The sequence below is a fragment of the Poeciliopsis prolifica genome, unplaced genomic scaffold (assembly GCF_027474105.1).
Source record: "Poeciliopsis prolifica strain line A6 unplaced genomic scaffold, Auburn_PproV2 SCAFFOLD025, whole genome shotgun sequence".
Classification (NCBI taxonomy): Eukaryota; Metazoa; Chordata; class Actinopteri; order Cyprinodontiformes; family Poeciliidae; genus Poeciliopsis; species Poeciliopsis prolifica.
In genome coordinates, this window is record NW_026562400.1 from 1,045,373 (window position 1) to 1,062,368 (window position 16,996).

The window sequence follows — 16,996 nt, forward strand, 5'->3', positions numbered from 1 at the left end:
AAAATAGCTCTCAAAAGGAAACTGTCAATTTGAGAGAAACCAGCAAACATACTGTCAGATATATTTAAATGTGTTATTTGTATTTCAGTTTCTATCCGGTGTGGTCAAAAAAAAAAAACGTATTGAGTTATAACTGTTTGAGAAATGTTTTCATTCTGTCCTGAGGTAGAAATATAACAATGAAAGACCTTGAGAGAAATATGGAGGCTGATGTGTTGAGGAAGATCACATAAAATTTTTCATCTGAAATAATAAGTGCAAAGAGAAAGAGAAAATAAATAACCTGGCATGAGAAGAGCTATTTTTCTATGTGATTTATTTAAATTTTCTCATCAGCAGATAAACATGTATCAGGGTCAGGGTTTATTTAATTAATGTCAGTGTCACATTTTGTTGATAATTAAACCCAAGTGCAAAACTGACTGTAGTTGTTTTTTCATGTGGAATATCAAGAGCAACTTACCGCATGAAAACAGGTCCAGAAAAATTGACTGGATGACAAAAGAATCCAGGAACAAATGTCAAAATTCAGGAGCTCAAATACTGGGGATGTGATTATTGACCAGACTGGGGAACCAAAAGGAAAAAGTCCAACAAGTAATAAAAAAAATAACAGAACAGTAGTAAACAGAAAGGGACTAATATTTTACTCAACAGCTTATGAGCTAAATATGGTAAGACTTGTACACAAAACGCAAATGAACAAAACCCAAATAAGGTGACAATCAGTACATATAAAAAAATAAATTTAAAAGATGGCTAAGATGTCTGAGACACCATTGTTGTCTCATGTGGAAAAAAAGCTGAGACTTTCCAGTTAAGACATCTATAATTCTTGGAAAAATATTGATCCTATGGTTTTCTTCATTTGTCAGGGGAGTTTGAATGTATAAGACTTACACTTATGCGACATTTAGCTTAGTATATTGAAGAGGTCTGATGCTGAGTATGATCAGGGCTGTGTATAATGTTTTGTTTTAGAAGGAATATTAGTTTTCACAAAACATAAATGTTCCAGAAATATTTTTCAAGATATGGAGACAGTTTCCTTTTCTCACAAGATTTTATTCTTATATCAAATCTGCATTTTATATTTCTACATGTCTGAACATCTATAGAAACGACCAGGGCAATAATCCATCCATCACTTTTTTTCTAAGTACATCTGACGCAAATGTTTTTAGAGGTAACATATTTGAGTGATTATTAAAAATGTCCTTTTCATAGCTGTCCTAAAAAACTTCTAGTACTCAGTTTACTTCATTGGATTTATGTAAAAAGTAGATTTAGACTCTAAGCAGGCAATGTTGTAAATTTACAAAATGATCCTTTGGAAAAATTCTTTACTTCGTTTGTCATACATATTTTTGGATTTTTTAAATATTTGATAAATCTTTATTAATTCATTACTATTGTAAGTTTAATTTTAGGCTTCTAACAATCTTTTACTTTAGTTTCACGTTTCTCTGCTGTGTCAAACTTCTGTTTATTGCAGGAGATTTAAATCTCAGGCAACCCAAAGACTTCAGTCCAAACCTGAAGGACCCGTTTGCTGATATTTTACAGGGAAGAGAACAAGGAAACAAAGTATTTTTCATTTACCTCTCAGTGTGGTTTGCATTTCTCTCATGGACACATACACGGTAAAGTAACATTGGCTTTATTCTTTTTTTATCTTTTATATATGTGTGTCTCATTACATAAAAGACAACTAATTATACATGTTCAGAAAATAGCTCTCAAAAGGAAACTGTCAATTTGACAGAAACCAGCAAACATACTGTCAGATATATTTAAATGTGTTATTTGTCTTTCTTTTCTATCCGGTGTGGTCAAACAAAAAACGTATTGAGTTATAACTATTTGAAAACTTTTTTTGTTCTGTCCTGAGGTAGAAATATAACAATGAAAGACCTTGAGAGAAATATGGAGGCTGATATGTTGAGGAAGCTCACATAAAATTTTTCATCCGAAATAATAAGTGCAAAGAGAAAGAGAAAATAAATAACCTGGCATGAGAAGAGCTATTTTTCTAAGTGATTTATTTGTGAGTTTTTTTTTCTAAGAAGTGAAAAAAACAAAAATCCAGACATTTTTTATTTTACTCATCAGCAGATAAATATGTATCAGGGCCAGGGTTTATTTAATTAATGCCAGTGTCACATTTTTGTTGATAATTAAACCCAAGTGCAAAACCGACTGTAGTTGTTTTTTCATGTGGAATATCAAGAGCAACTTACCGCATGAAAACAGGTCCAGAAAAATTGACTGGATGACAAAAGAATCCAGGAACAAATGTCAAAAATTCAGGAGCTCAAATACTGGGGATGTGATTATTGACCAGACTGGGGAACCAAAAGGAAAAAGCCCAACAAGTAATAAAAAAATAACAGAACAGTAGTAAACAGAAAGGGACTAATATATTACTCAACAGCTTATGAGCTAAATATGGTAAGACTTGTTACACAAACGCACAAATGAAAACAAAACCCAAATCCCCAAGGTGACAGTACATATAAAAAATAAATTTAAAGATGGCTGGGGGATAAAATCTCAAGACAGAAGGACGAGGAGCCTTATTGGTTTAATATATTTATTAAAATTCTGCCATTTTCTCACGTTTTGAGTTGTAAACCTCAGACATAGTCGTGTTAGGCTCAGGTCTGCGAGACATTGACATGACATTAAGGAAGGACTGTAACTAATGCAGTGTTTTATCTTTCTAAAGGAAACTTTACAATGAGTCAGTTTGAAGAAAGCAAGGAGGCATCTGTGTCCATAAATTATGGTTTGTCCTGTGAAAACGGCACACAGGTCAGACCTCAAAGGTAAGAGGACTGATCTCTACTGTGCTAAACATTATGTGAAACAATATTTGAATATAGTATCGGTTACTAATTTACCACAAATTGCATTAGACTTAACAATCTTTTCTTTGATTTAAAATCTGAAAATGCCTGATTTGTTCCAGGAACGAGGAGAAAAGCTCCACATCTGATTCACAAAGTCCTTCACTGAAAAATCAGAAATCCTCGGATCATCCTTATACTTTCCAAAATGGAGATGGAGTTTCAATGTAAACTAATCATTATTTTTAATTTGTTATATGACATTTCCATTTTTATGAACACAATTTTACAATTTTCTCATTTCAGTAAACTTTAAATATTTTGTCCTGCTTTTGACATTTTGCCAGTTTTGTTTGTCTTTTTGGGTTTACTTTGGATTCATGGCTCTTTTCTGTTTCTGGCTCTTAATTAGTATTAACATCAACATTATTGCAATGTTGAGCGAATAATAAAATAACTTCTAGTTTTCCTATTTATCATGCAGAGTTTATTACCAACCTCAGAAGTCATTATTCTGAGTGACTTTTTGTATCCCTATTGATTTTTCTGCTTTCTGATCAACTTAACGTTGAGATTTTTTAATAGCTCTTCTTTTTATGATTTTATAATATCTTTTTTACTCATTGCTTGAATTTTATCTTGAATTATTTTAGGGCAGAGCAGACCAAGTTCCCCATGAAAAACAACAAATCATTGGATTATCCAATTGGTTTCAAACAGTAAGAAATATAAATATAGTTGGCTTCATTCGTTTTTGATAAAACATCTTTCATTGAAATCATTACTTTCCTACAGTTTGATGCGGAGAACTGAAAGCTCTCCTACACCGAGCGTTGTGTCCCTGAAGAGTAATGGTTTAATGAATTACCCTCTTAATTTTAAACGTTCTTCATTTTCAAGGTGAGTGAAATCTGCTTTTAATCTTTGAATTTTATCAGACATATCAAATGGCCTAAGGTTACAGAGACATACTACTGCAGTTAGTTGTTTTTGTTTAACACGATTCTGAGTGATTCTTTGTATTCTTATTTCTTTTTATGTTTCTGTTTTTCTTTACACTTTTGTTGTAGTGATTTTAGCTTATTTTGTAACCAACTAAAGGAAATTGAACAAGTATTCTGAAATCTGATTTACAATGAATAATAATCAATTCTTGGATTATCAACTTGGTTCCAAATACTAAATTTTTGATAATTAAGTTTGTTCGACAAATTTTGTAATCAAACATCTTTGTCCTACTCATTCATTTTGCTAATGATGCTTTTTTTTTGTTTTAAACAGTTCTGGACATAAAACGGGAAACTCTTCCACACCGAGCATTGTGTCCCTGAAGAGTGAGAACTCAATGCACTACCCCAGTAATTTTAAAGGTTCTTCCACACCCAGCGTTGTGTCCCTGAAGAGTGAGAACTCAATGCACTACCCCAGTAATTTTAAAGGTTCTTCCACACCGAGCGTTGTGTCCCTGAAGAGTGAGAACAATGCACTACCCCAGTAATTTTAAAGGTTCTTCCACACCCAGCGTTGTGTCCCTGAAGAGTGAGAACTCAATGCACTACCCCAGTAATTTTAAAGGTTCTTCCACACCGAGCGTTGTGTCCCTGAAGAGTGAGAACTCAATGCACTACCCCAGTAATTTTAAAGGTTCTTCACTTTCAGGGTGAGTTGAAGCTTCATTGTTATGTTCAAACACATTTTTTGCCATTTCAAGAGCTTTGGTAGGATATTTTTGATAATGCGGGCATTATTGCAGGGGAAGGTGTTCTGTTTATCTGAGCTTCCTGTAACTCTGTCCTGCCGTGTCGTAATGCGCATGCGCACATCGATTCTACGTCACATACTTATTACTCAGCAGATTTTGTATAAATACGTCCAACCTGTGGAAGTTTTGTTTCATATGTGTTATTTCATCGCAGATTACGGTGAACTTTAAAAGCGCTAAAGAGCTGCGGGTTACCGACCCCTGCATCAGGGTTTCCATTGCGTTGGGCCTTATGATTAACACAGGAGCACACAGCTTTGACACTTGGGTGGTGGGTGTGTTGAGGTGGGCGTGACTGTCAGTAAGGTATGAGTTTACTTATACCTTACTATCATCCAGTAGGAGAACAGTTATCAAAGTAGTTTGTAATTTAGTATAAACTTCAATATAGATACACAGTCTCAGTGAATATTTAAACTATTGGATGTTTTGTCATGAGTTTGAGGTTTGGTCTGCATGTGCCCTAAATTTATTTCAGATTAGAGACTTTCTTTAGGCTGTCTAACTTGGCAGTAAGGTATGGCTTACTGTAGGTATGGCTTACTGTCAGTAAATGTATGAGGAATGTATGAGGAAACTGGTGCGCCAGTGGTGGTCATAATTTCTGTTGACTGTGTTGTAATGTCACTTTATTGTTGGCCCCATTGTATGATTTATCAGTATGTGTCAATCCTGTAATATTAAAGTCTGAAGTTATCACAGTTAAAGTGGAATAAATCAATGATTCCAACAACTAAGAAGCGGCTTGGAGTGTAAAGAAGCAAACATCTGACAAATTCACAGTTAACTCAATGCGGCGCTCGACTACACCGTTAGTTTGCTGCACAATTAGTACCTGATTTTGGTCTTCTTGTACGTACATGCAGGCATTTATTTGTTGTATACTTTACTTATTTGTGTTTCATGTAAAACCAAATTACACACCTATGAATAATGACTCTCCACAGATCTGATGACAAGATACTAGAGGAGACCAGCAGTTTCCATGGAGACCGTCACAAAGTCTTTGAGGTAACATTTTCGAAATGAAACGGACTGCGAAGCATAAACTGTCTATCTGGTTTTTTATCATTTTATACACACTAAAAATTATATAACAGTTGAACATAAACATTTATTTATTGATTAAAACCTGTGAATGAGAAAACAATAAATGGGGAGCTGGCAAAACATAAATCCACAGAAGTTAAAAAATAATTGAACAAAGAGAATGAAGTTACACTGTTAACTCTAAACATATGTGGAAATAAACATCTATGTATAAACTGAGCAAAACCAAAAACAAATAACGAATAAGAACAAGCAAAAATAAGAAGTGATCAAAATGTAAATTCAGGAGAAAATTCAGGAGAAAACTAAAACAACTCAGGATCCAGAGAAAATCATCCTTCCTGGACAAAAAACTCTTTAATGTGTCTGTTTTGGCATTGTTTTATATGAAAATACAGTTGAAAACTTTATTTTATGTATTTTATTTCTGGATTAGTGTGTAACACACAGTAAGGCATTAACCTCAGAATCAAGAGATTATACAAAACCAGTTTGCCATAAATGAACAGAGAAATGCTCTGGGTTAAGAGACATTATGAATGCCACCATTATTTTGCATGTAAAAAATTAGTTGTTGATACAACAGTTGTATAATCATGTGGAAAGACTGGTTATACTTTGTCTTTTGATTTTCTTTCACATGTTTTCTCTCAAACAATGCATCACAAATATATATAAAAATAGTACATAATTATATTATATAAGTGATTCAAAACTCTAACGTTCACATGTTTGCTTGCAGAGACTTGAGAGGGAAACTGTTCTTCTTGTACGAAGCGAGTTGAAGAAGTTGCATCAGCTCTTAACTCCCAATTACCCGAAACGCCTTTGGACACATGATGTGGTCGGAAACGTGTTTCATTGTGAAGAAACAGAGAAGATCTTTACTGACGAAGAAGAGGAGGTCACAAACTTCCTGAGGGAATTTTTGAGGATGATGAAACTCGGAGACTTTGCTGATGCTCTATCATCCAGTAGGAGAACATTTTTCCTTTGTTTGTACAACAATGTTTTTTTTCACCCACACATCAACTGGACATTTTTTAGTTACTTTGTCCAGGTTATATTATAAGTAATTAGAATTACAACAAATTTGGCGGCCCTTAATGTATCACATGCAGCTTCTCAGTCAAGGTCTTCCATCACACAGAGCTGCTCGGGACTTTTATTATGCATTAACAATAAAGTAAAAAAAAAAAAACACTTCAGCCTGTTAAAAGGTAAAGCAAAACGTTGCACAACAGTGATTTTGAACACATCACTGCTGTATTTCACAGCAGCCTGTAGAATAGCTAAATGTACATCACATGCAGAAAAGCAAAAGGCTCAATGTGCAGACATATCTTTGAATTTGGCCTGGCCAAGTTAAAATCTTTAAAGGTGACACTTCCACAGGATCACCAGGCAGATGAACACCAATATATAATCTGCAGATAGATTGTGTTATGTAAACTGATCAAGAATCTTTGGAGTGTAATAACTTGATCCTGCATGTTGACTTTCTTGTGTAAAGGTCACTATGTCAGAAGCCCATCAAAGGTCAAAGATGAATCACATGTGACCAAACTCTCTGAACTTGAAGACCAGCAGCTCAAATCTGAGAGGTAAAAATGTTAACCAAAGATACTTTTAATGACAATCTGCTTGTAACAATATCAACATTTTAGACACTTCATGAGGTTTAATGCATGTTTGTAACAGTTTGTCCATAACTCATCATTGCTTCATTTGCTTCAGGATCTGAAACAACAAACATCACAATTTGCAACAAAGTGATTAATTGTGAATTTCACAGAAAATTTACTTGTTGGATTTAATGTAATCTGTCATTTTATTTATCATCTCAGATTGATTTTAAATGGGTATTTGAGATGTTAAAGCTCTTGTTTTAAATGTTTTATGACCTGGCCTTGCATTAAACTTCTCAGATTTAATGCAGGAACATAACTGTGTTCACTTCACAATGATGCACTGCTTTGTGTTCACCAAGCAAATAGAAGATCTTGCATTGAAGTTTTTAGTGTAACAAGTCCATAGTTCTGGGGATGTAAATATTTCTGCAGGTTGCTTTATGATGCAATCTTGATTATGTGCTTTTAAGTGCAAATTTAACTACATAAATTGTTGCTTATGTGTAAATGTCTTTGATTTGTTTCGATCTCAACTCAGAATCCCCCCAAAGGAAGACATGGACACAATATTTAAGGTCAGTAACTTATTTTATTTTTGTACCAGATAAATATTTCATGTCATAAAGCAATTTTTACATGGAAGATAACCTCTCTAAGTGCAAAATACAGAGGCAAATGATTTAAACTGATGATGATTTAAGCAACAACTGCTATTAGGTTTTTGTAATAACTTGCAATCAATATTTTATGTTGGTTTACATACATAATATTTGGAAATAACATATATTTGCTCAGGTCTTTGTTTGCTCTTAACGTGTTTGATTCACATAAACATTTAAATGAGACTAAAAAGCAAAAATATCATGTGATTTTGTTTCTCAGCACTGTTTTGCATTTCTGAAGAAATTACAGTTAGCATTATCACTATTAATAGTAAACAGAGCAGATTCAGCTTGATTGAGAAATATATTCATATTGGTTAAGTCGGATGAAATTAATTTCTAATTTTTTCCCTCTAAAAAATTAAATTACGATTCTGTTTTATTGCAGAATCTTGAGGGGAACATTGTTGTCTTTGTTAAAAATGAGCTGAGAAATTTTCTTAAGCTCTTAAACAGAGAAACTGTTCATAACCAAGAAGAAAATGAAGATGTTTTAAATTGGAAGGAGGAAGAGCAGAAGAAAATGACCAAAGAAGCTTTTCTGAAGATGATCTTGAAGTATTTGCGAGGAATGAAGCAAGAAAAGTTGGCCTTTGCTCTGCTAAACAGTAAGAAATAGAATCGAAAATTTTCTGTCAATTTTTTATGGATGTTTAGATCCAGTTGCTTTGTTAAAGACAAAGTATTGTGGGGTATGAAATAAATCCAAACATTCGTACAATAATTTCTTTAAAGTACACAGAATGTACATCAATGAGCAGCTTAATGAAAAAGTTCAATAAATTAATACAATTTCTATGTAGTTATCAAAGTAGTTTGTAATTTAGTATAAACTTCAATATAGATACACAATCTCAGTGAATATTTAAACTATTGGATGTTTTGTCATGAGTTTGAGGTTTGGTCTGCATGTGCCCTAAATTAATTTCAGATTAGAGACTTTCTTTAGGCTGTCTAACTTGGTGCTTTGTTGTCAATAAATAATTAATTTATTGACCAATAAATTAATTATCTGTCATTTCAGAATTGTATTAAATCTGTAGAAATGTCAATTAATACCTGTTATATGTGTCCTCATTAGTGAGAAAGCTCTTGCATTTTAAAAGAGATTAAATGTAAAATTCCATAGTGTCTAATGCTTTGTTTTCTCATTTTACACATTTGCAGAAAGTGTTATGTCCAAATGCCAATCTAAACTCAAATCCAACCTGAAGATGAGGCTGGAATATGTGATTGAAGGAATTGCCAAAGAAGGTCATCCAACCCTTCTTAATAAGATCTACACCGACCTTTACATAACGGAAAGAGATGATGACGCCATCCGTGACCATGAAGCGAAACATTTTGAAAAAGCTCTCAAAAATATAGTAAATCCACTAACAATCAAATGTGAAGATCTCTTCAAACCCATCACTGGAAGAGATAAACCAGTCAGAACAGTGATGACAGAGGGAGTGGCTGGCATTGGAAAAACAGTCTTGACACAGAAGTTTGCACTGGACTGGGCTGAAGGAAAAAATAACCAGGACATCCAGTTCACATTTCCATTTTCCTTTAGAGGACTGAACATGGTAAAGGGGAAAAAGTTCAGTTTGGTTGAACTTATTCATCTTTTCTTCCCTGAAGTGAAAGTAACAGAAATCCGCAGTTTTGAACACTTCAGAGTTTTGTTCATCTTTGATGGGTTTGGATGAGTGTCGATTTCCTCTGGACCTGAAAACCAAAGAGGTTCTTACAGATGTTACACAGTCCGCATCATTAGAGGTATTGCTGGCAAACCTTATCAAGGGGAGGTTACTTCCTTCAGCTCAAGTCTGGATCGCAACTCGACCTGCAGCAGCTCATCTGATCCCTCCTGAGTTTGTTGACCTGGTTACTGAAGTGAGAGGTTTCAATGACCTTCAAAAGGAGGAGTACTTCAGAAAGAGATTCCCAGAGGAAGAGGAAAGCAAAATGGCCCTGTCTCATATCAAATCATCACGAAGTCTCTACATTATGTGTCACATCCCTGTCTTCTGCTGGATCCTTGCTACTGTTCTAGAGGATGCCATTAAAGCCAGAGAAGAAGCAGACCTACCCAACTCCCTGACAGAGATGTATATCCTCTACCTGGTGGTTCTGTCCAAGGTGAAGAAGGTCAAGTATGATGAAAACGCTGAAAAAATACCTTCTGGACTCCAGAGACCAGGAAATGATTAAATCATTGGGAAAACTGGCCTTTGAGCAGTTAATGAAAGGCAACTTGTTCTTCTATGAATCATTGATGTCAGAGCAGCCTCAGTGTATTCAGGGGTGTTCACAGAGATCTTTAAGGAGGAAAAGGGGTTTTTCCATCAGAACATGTTCTGTTTTGTCCACTTGAGCATTCAGGAGTTTTTGGCTGCTCTTCACGTCCATCTGACGTTCATCAACACTGGTGTCAATCTGCTGGCAGAAGAGGAATCAGTCTCACCTGAGTCAAAGATGTCTGAAGAACAAGTTGAGCACTTCTACAAGAAAGCTGTAGAGAAAGCTATAGAAAGTCCAGGTGGCAAACTGGATCTGCTGCTGAGGTTCCTTCTTGGTCTTTCTCTGAAAACCAATCAGAGGCTCCTCAAAGGCTTTGTGACAGAAAGAGAAATATCAAACAGTTCCTTGAAAAACATCGTTCTGTACATCAAAGAGAAGATTGAAACGATTGTGTGTCCTTTTGATAAAGGCAATTTATTTCACTGTCTAAATGAACTGAAGGAACTTTCTTTAGTGAAGGAGATTGAACAAATCTTCAAATCAGGGAAACTGGAGACAGAAAATTTCTCTAAAGCTCAGTGGTCAGCACTGATCCACATTCTGATGTTTTCAGACAACTATGAGAAAAACTTTGATGTGAGAAAGTATTATACTTCAGAGCAGGCACAAGAGAATTTAGCACCATTCTTAATCATCTCAAATAAAGCTGTGTAAGTCAAAAAACAACCACACATTCCTTGTACTAAAATAAAGTAGATGAGCATTTTGTTTATTTATTAACTTCATGTTTGTATTTAGACTCAGTTGCTGTTTCCTGAATGAGAAAAGCTGCCCGCTTCTGGGATTTATCCTCAGTTATCCGGCTTATTTCTTGAAAGATTTGGACCTGAGTAACAACGACCTGAAAGATTCAGGACTGAAGCTGCTGTGTGAAGGACTTTCCAAACCAGAATGTAAACTTGAAACTTTAAGGTAAGTTTCTTATCTGTTAGTTACTAAAATGCCTTTTAAATGTTTTATAACAGGGTCATTTTCAGTCCCTGTTCTGCCCTGTCCATCCTCACAATGTTACCACATTCACTCAACAGTTCAGCTTTTCAACAGACAACTTTGGATTCAGTAGCTGTTTTTTCATCAATGTTTTTTTTATGCACATTTTATAGTATTGCATTAGAAATGGTTAATGGAAAAGGCAAAATTTGAAATAACATTCAAGTTCACAATAAATGCTTTTAATAATACTTGAGATACTTTTTGGCTTTTCACTAAAGAGTTAATTCACATAAGAGTAAATGAAACACATTTCTTGAATAAATTCTGATGTAACAAGTTTTCCTCTCCACTGGTGGGTCTGTATGTTACCAGAAGCACAAAACATGTCTGAGTGGCCAGTGAGAGGCTCACCATCTCAGGATGGAAGTGGTGGAACCAGAGATCACATTAACGTAATATTGGCCGACTTTGATTAGTTTTTCTTAGAGGTGATTCATCATTTTGAGAGATTAGGAGTCGTACACCTGACCACTTGGAGCAGACGCTCAGGCAGTTTTAACTTTACCCACAAAATGTCCAAGTTCAAACCTTCAGGATGGAGGAGAGGACTCTCTCTATTTTTCTGACATGTGCAATGCATGCTATTGTACTGATACATATTTTTTACAGCATGCTCAGCATCAACATCTGATAATGTTTGCACTTTTTGTTTTCTTTTTTTGAGATGTTTTAAAGGTTCACTCAACATTTGCATTGCTAGTGTCTGCTAGTATTTTGTCCAATGGCTCTCAAACACATTGAGGAAAGGGAACCAGCAACCCTCTGAGGGTCAAACTCTTTACACATTGTTTCTGAATTTTATCCTTTGATTTATATTATGTTTAAATTGAAGCAACCTTATATCCCTGTTTTACATATTATATAAAATGAGGAAAGGAAGAAGACAGTGATGACTGAATCACAAAACCTGAATTTGCAACAAGAAGTAATAACATTAATTGTATATATTTGTGTTTGTTTAGGTTGTCAGGTTGTTTAATCACAAGAGAAGGTTGTGAAGTTCTGGCATCAGCTCTGGCCTCTAACCCCTCTCACCTCAAAGAGTTGGACCTGAGTTACAATCACCCAGAAGAACATGGAGTGGCTCTCCTCTCTGCTGGAGTGGAAAACCCAAACTGGGCATTAGAGACTCTTAGGTAACAACAAGGATGTGCATTAGATAAAGTCTACTTGTTATTAGTCTATGATCTATGATCTTTTCAAACAAACTAAATAGTTCAAATAGAATAAATGTCAGAATGTGAGAATTTATTAATCTTTTCATATCATACTAAACCAAATAGTGTAATCACAATTCATTATCACTGCTAACCTGACTGATGTTCCAGGTTGGAGCCGAGTGGATCACAGTTTTTAAATCCTGGTCTCAGCAAGTGTAAGTATGGTCATTTTTAAGAAATAAGTGACAGCTCATAAAAAAATATTGACATCAAATCTGGTTTTCCAGTAAAAGCTTGTATGTTAGATGCACCATTGATGTCTTTGAGATTTACCACTAAATTATAATGTGTGTAGAAACCAATAAGATCGTTGAAGTGTTTGTTTATTCCTGTGTATTCATTTCAGTTTGAGAGGAATAATTTTGTGCACAAATGAGTGGCTATAAAACATAGAATCTATTTGTCATTTTGCACTGGTTGGACATTTCTGGTGGGATATAAAGAAAAAGTATTAAATGTAAAGTTGTGAAGTTTTATCTGTAGTTTTCAGCTTTTGTACTTTAACAGATGACTGTAACATGACCAGATTATGTAGCAGAAATGTTCATTATAATTTGTGAGCAGAAACATAGTTTAATAAATTTTACTTTAGCTCAACACAAAGTCATAGAGCAAATGTTGAAGGGGATGAAAAATACAAAGGACACAAATATAAGACCAAACCATCTATCTGTAATTGTTTAATTTTAATGGTTAAAGCAAAGACAAGCTCTATATTTTCTTAATGCATCATCTGCCTGCATTACATTTTCACTTGGAGCTTTTCTGTAAAAACAACTAAAGTTTCACCATCATTGGCATCAGACTCATTTTTGAGGAGGAAAGTGTTTCATTACCTTGCACTGTTCATATGTACCTTGAATCTCAGAAGCACATACTCGGTTTTGAAACATCAACTTTCTTTTGAAAATGGAAACAATTTATTGAATGAACTGCAGCAATCATAAAATGTACTGTTTTTCCACAAAGAGTAGACGGTGTGTCTTTGTGATCTGATTGAGCATCATAGGATCTTTGTAGTGAAATCTTTCTGTTGCTTTCTCGTTGTCACTTCTCACATATATGTGGTGCTGAAAACACACTGGTCATGTTCCTACTATCATTTTACAACAACTCAAAGGTGCAGGAGATTTCATGCAAATATCCTGGTTCTCTCTGGAGATTGGAGCGGGATATCCTTCAGGACAGATCTCAAGTGCTTAATTGATCTTGAATGGAGAATAGTTAAGTCTGTCATTCTACAATAGCAACAAGGGTAATTTGTTCTGCTACATTTACACCTCAATTAATTCCCTTTGTTAAATTTAATTTAAAATAAAAATAATGCAAAAAATATAACTATTTACAGCCGAATTGACAGCCCTTAATTATGCATTAGCTTTGTTTGTATTGAAAATCACCATCAGACAAACAATTCTGTAAATAACAGCAGGTTAAATCAGTTAAGTCATCTGAGAGTATTAGAAAACAACAATTAAATATGTTTTGTGAAATCAGATTTATAATAAAAGTTAAGACTAGCAGAAATAAACCAGATAATTGTTGACATAATGAACTGCTGCTGTTGCTCCTTCAGATGCTGTTGAACTCGTCCTGGACTCCAGCACTGCACACAGAAACCTCTCCCTGTCTGACTGTAACAAAAAAGTGACAGTGGGACAAGGAGAGAAACATCCACGCTCTGCTAATCCTGAGAAGTTTGATGTTGTGGAACAGCTGCTGTGCAGAGATGGTCTTACTGGTCGCTGTTACTGGGAGGTGGAGTGGACAGGAAAAGTTTCCATTGGAGTGGCATACAAAGGAATCAGAGGGAGAGGAGAAAGTAATCGCTGTGGTCTTGGGATGAATGATCAGTCATGGGCTTTGTTGTGCTCTAAGGACGGTCTCTCTGTTCTGCACAACAATGAAAACACTGATATCTGCGTAGAACCTTCAAACAAAGTAGGGGTGTTTGTGGACTGGGCTGGTGGCACTTTGACCTTCATAAGAGTTTCTCCTGACAAAATGACCTTCCTCCACAGTTTCAACACTAAATTCACTGAACCTGTGTATCCTGCATTTGGAATAGAACCTGACCTTGTTGATTCATCTCTTACTTTGTGTTAGATTCAGTAAAGATTGTTATGGTCAGAGTAGCCAAATTAAATCTGAATGTATTATTACTATGAATTATTTAAAAAGGATTCTGGATCCTTGGTAAATGAGTTTCTTCTGCACATGAGACAAACTGATGCCTTTAAATGCCATTTGTAAACATAGCTCTTCTACTTCTTAGCATCTTCTACTCTTTGACATTACCTATTCTACGTAGCCTGATTTTTATTCAGTATTTGTGTCATTGGGATTTAAGATGGTTTTTGATTTTTTATTGTTATTTTGTTTCTTTACTTGTGTCATTGGGATTTAAGATGGTTTTTGATTTTTTATTGTTATTTTGTTTCTTTACTTGTGTCATTGGGATTTAAGACAGTTTTAAATTTTTTATTGTTATTTTGTTTTTTGCTTGTGCAGTACTTTGGTCAACCTTATGTTCTTTTTTTAAAGGGCTATATGATTAAACATGTTATGTTATACAGTATGGATTTATTTTCAGATTTGCCGTAATGAGTTTGAATGATGTATTTTATGTCTGAACATTGGAACTAATGATAAAATGCAGAGCAAACAGTTTTACTGTCATGAGCTGAATAGTCACATATAAGTAAATGCTGCATAAAATAAATTAGGAGCTTAAATGAATCTTTATGTGGTGTTAAGAACAATAAAATTGAATCAGATCAGATCTCTGTAAAATGAATCACTTCTCTCTGGTTTAATATTCATCCCTTAAAAATCAGTGTAATGTTTCTTCAGTTATGTTGTTACTTCAATGTCTTTTTGGAAACAAGATATTTCTAATAAACTTTTTTTTTATTTCATCTTGAAACAAATGTTGAAAATTTCTTTCCTTGCTATTGTTTGTCTTATTTTTTATCAATCCATGTTTCCTGGAGTAAAGAAGTGTAAAGTATTGTAATTGCGATGTTTATTGTCAATAAAGAGAATTCTTCTTAAACCAGAAAATTTGACATTTTCACTCAAAATCAAATCAAATCAAAGTTTATTTGTATAGCACATTTCAGCAGCAAGGCATTTCAAAGTGCTTTACATCATAAGTGTAGTGGGAGAATATAAATATTAAATAAGAGGGATCCTAAAATTGAACCTTGGGGTACCCCACATGTGACCTTTGACCTCTTTGATCAGAAGTTTCCAATTGAAACAAAGAAATCCCTGTTCTTTAAGTAAGATTCAAACCAGTCGAGCACCGAACCGGAGAGTCCAACCCAACTCTCCAGTCGATTCAGTAATATGTCATGGTCAACAGTGTCGAAAACTGCACTGAGGTCCAACAGAACCAACACCGTGGTTCTCCCACAGTCCGTATTTATATGGATATCATTGAATACTTTGACTAGGACAGTCTCCGTGCTGTGGTGAGCCCGAAAACCAGACTGGAAAGAGTCAAAGCAGTTGGTCATCATGAGGAAACTATTTAATTGTTTACACACAGTTTTTTCAATAACTTTGTCCAGGTTGTTCTTTTTTAGCATTGGTTTGATGACTGCCGTTTTCAAGGCCTGGGGGAAAACACCTGATTTGAGTGATGAGTTTACGATTTGGATGAGATCAGTAGCAATAACAGGCAGGACTTTCTTAAAGAAATGTGTGGGTAGGACATCCAGACAGCAGGAGCTTGAACTTAATTGACTTATGATTTCTTCTAGGGTTTTATAATTAAGTAGTTGAAAATGGGTCATTTTTTCTGTATTTGTTTTGTTTGGGTACAGCAATGGTTCTGGCTTTGGAGTTGATGTGCAGATTAAAAATTTTTAAATTTTCTCTGAAAAGAAGCTGGAATACTTATTACAGGCAACATTAGATTGGAGTTCAGGTGGTAACATCACAGGAGGGTTTGTGAGCCTGTCAACTGTTGCAAATAAAGTTCGAGCATTATTGATGTTTTTGTTTATGACATTGCCAATAGATCCTCCCTTCCATGTTTTAGTGTTAAGTGATAGTTACGTAGTCTTTCTTTATAGATGTCATTATGAACGTGAAGTTGAGTTTTACGCCATTTTCGTTCTGCTCTGCGACAGTTGTCTTGCAGATCGAACTGTTTGTGCTTTTCTCCATGGAGATTTCTTTACCAGACACAACTTTACTTTAATTGGGGCAATGGAATCAATGATATATGAAACTTTAGATTGAAAATCATCTACAACTTATCTACATCATTACAGCTTAAGGTGAGGAGAAGAGTAGATTTGATTAAATGTTTCTGCTGTGTTTTCTGTAAAAACGTTTTGTGACAGTAGCTGTTTGTCCAAGTGGGTCAAAGAATAAAGAACTTCATAGACAACAGCAAAGTGATCCGACAGGCGACATCAGTTACAGAGACATTGGAAATAGTCACACCCTTACTGATAACCAGGTCCAGTGTGTGTCCTTGAGTGTGTGTTGCTTGTTTGACATGTTGTGTTAAACCAAAATTTTCTAA

The 16,996-nt window shown here is 34.8% G+C and overlaps 1 pseudogene; it reads left to right on the forward strand.

Moving 5' to 3' along the window:
* The first annotated feature begins 1,500 nt into the window (after positions 1–1,500).
* LOC129371051 (NLR family CARD domain-containing protein 3-like) lies at positions 1,501–15,500 on the forward strand (annotated as a pseudogene).
* Positions 15,501–16,996: the final 1,496 nt, after the last annotated feature.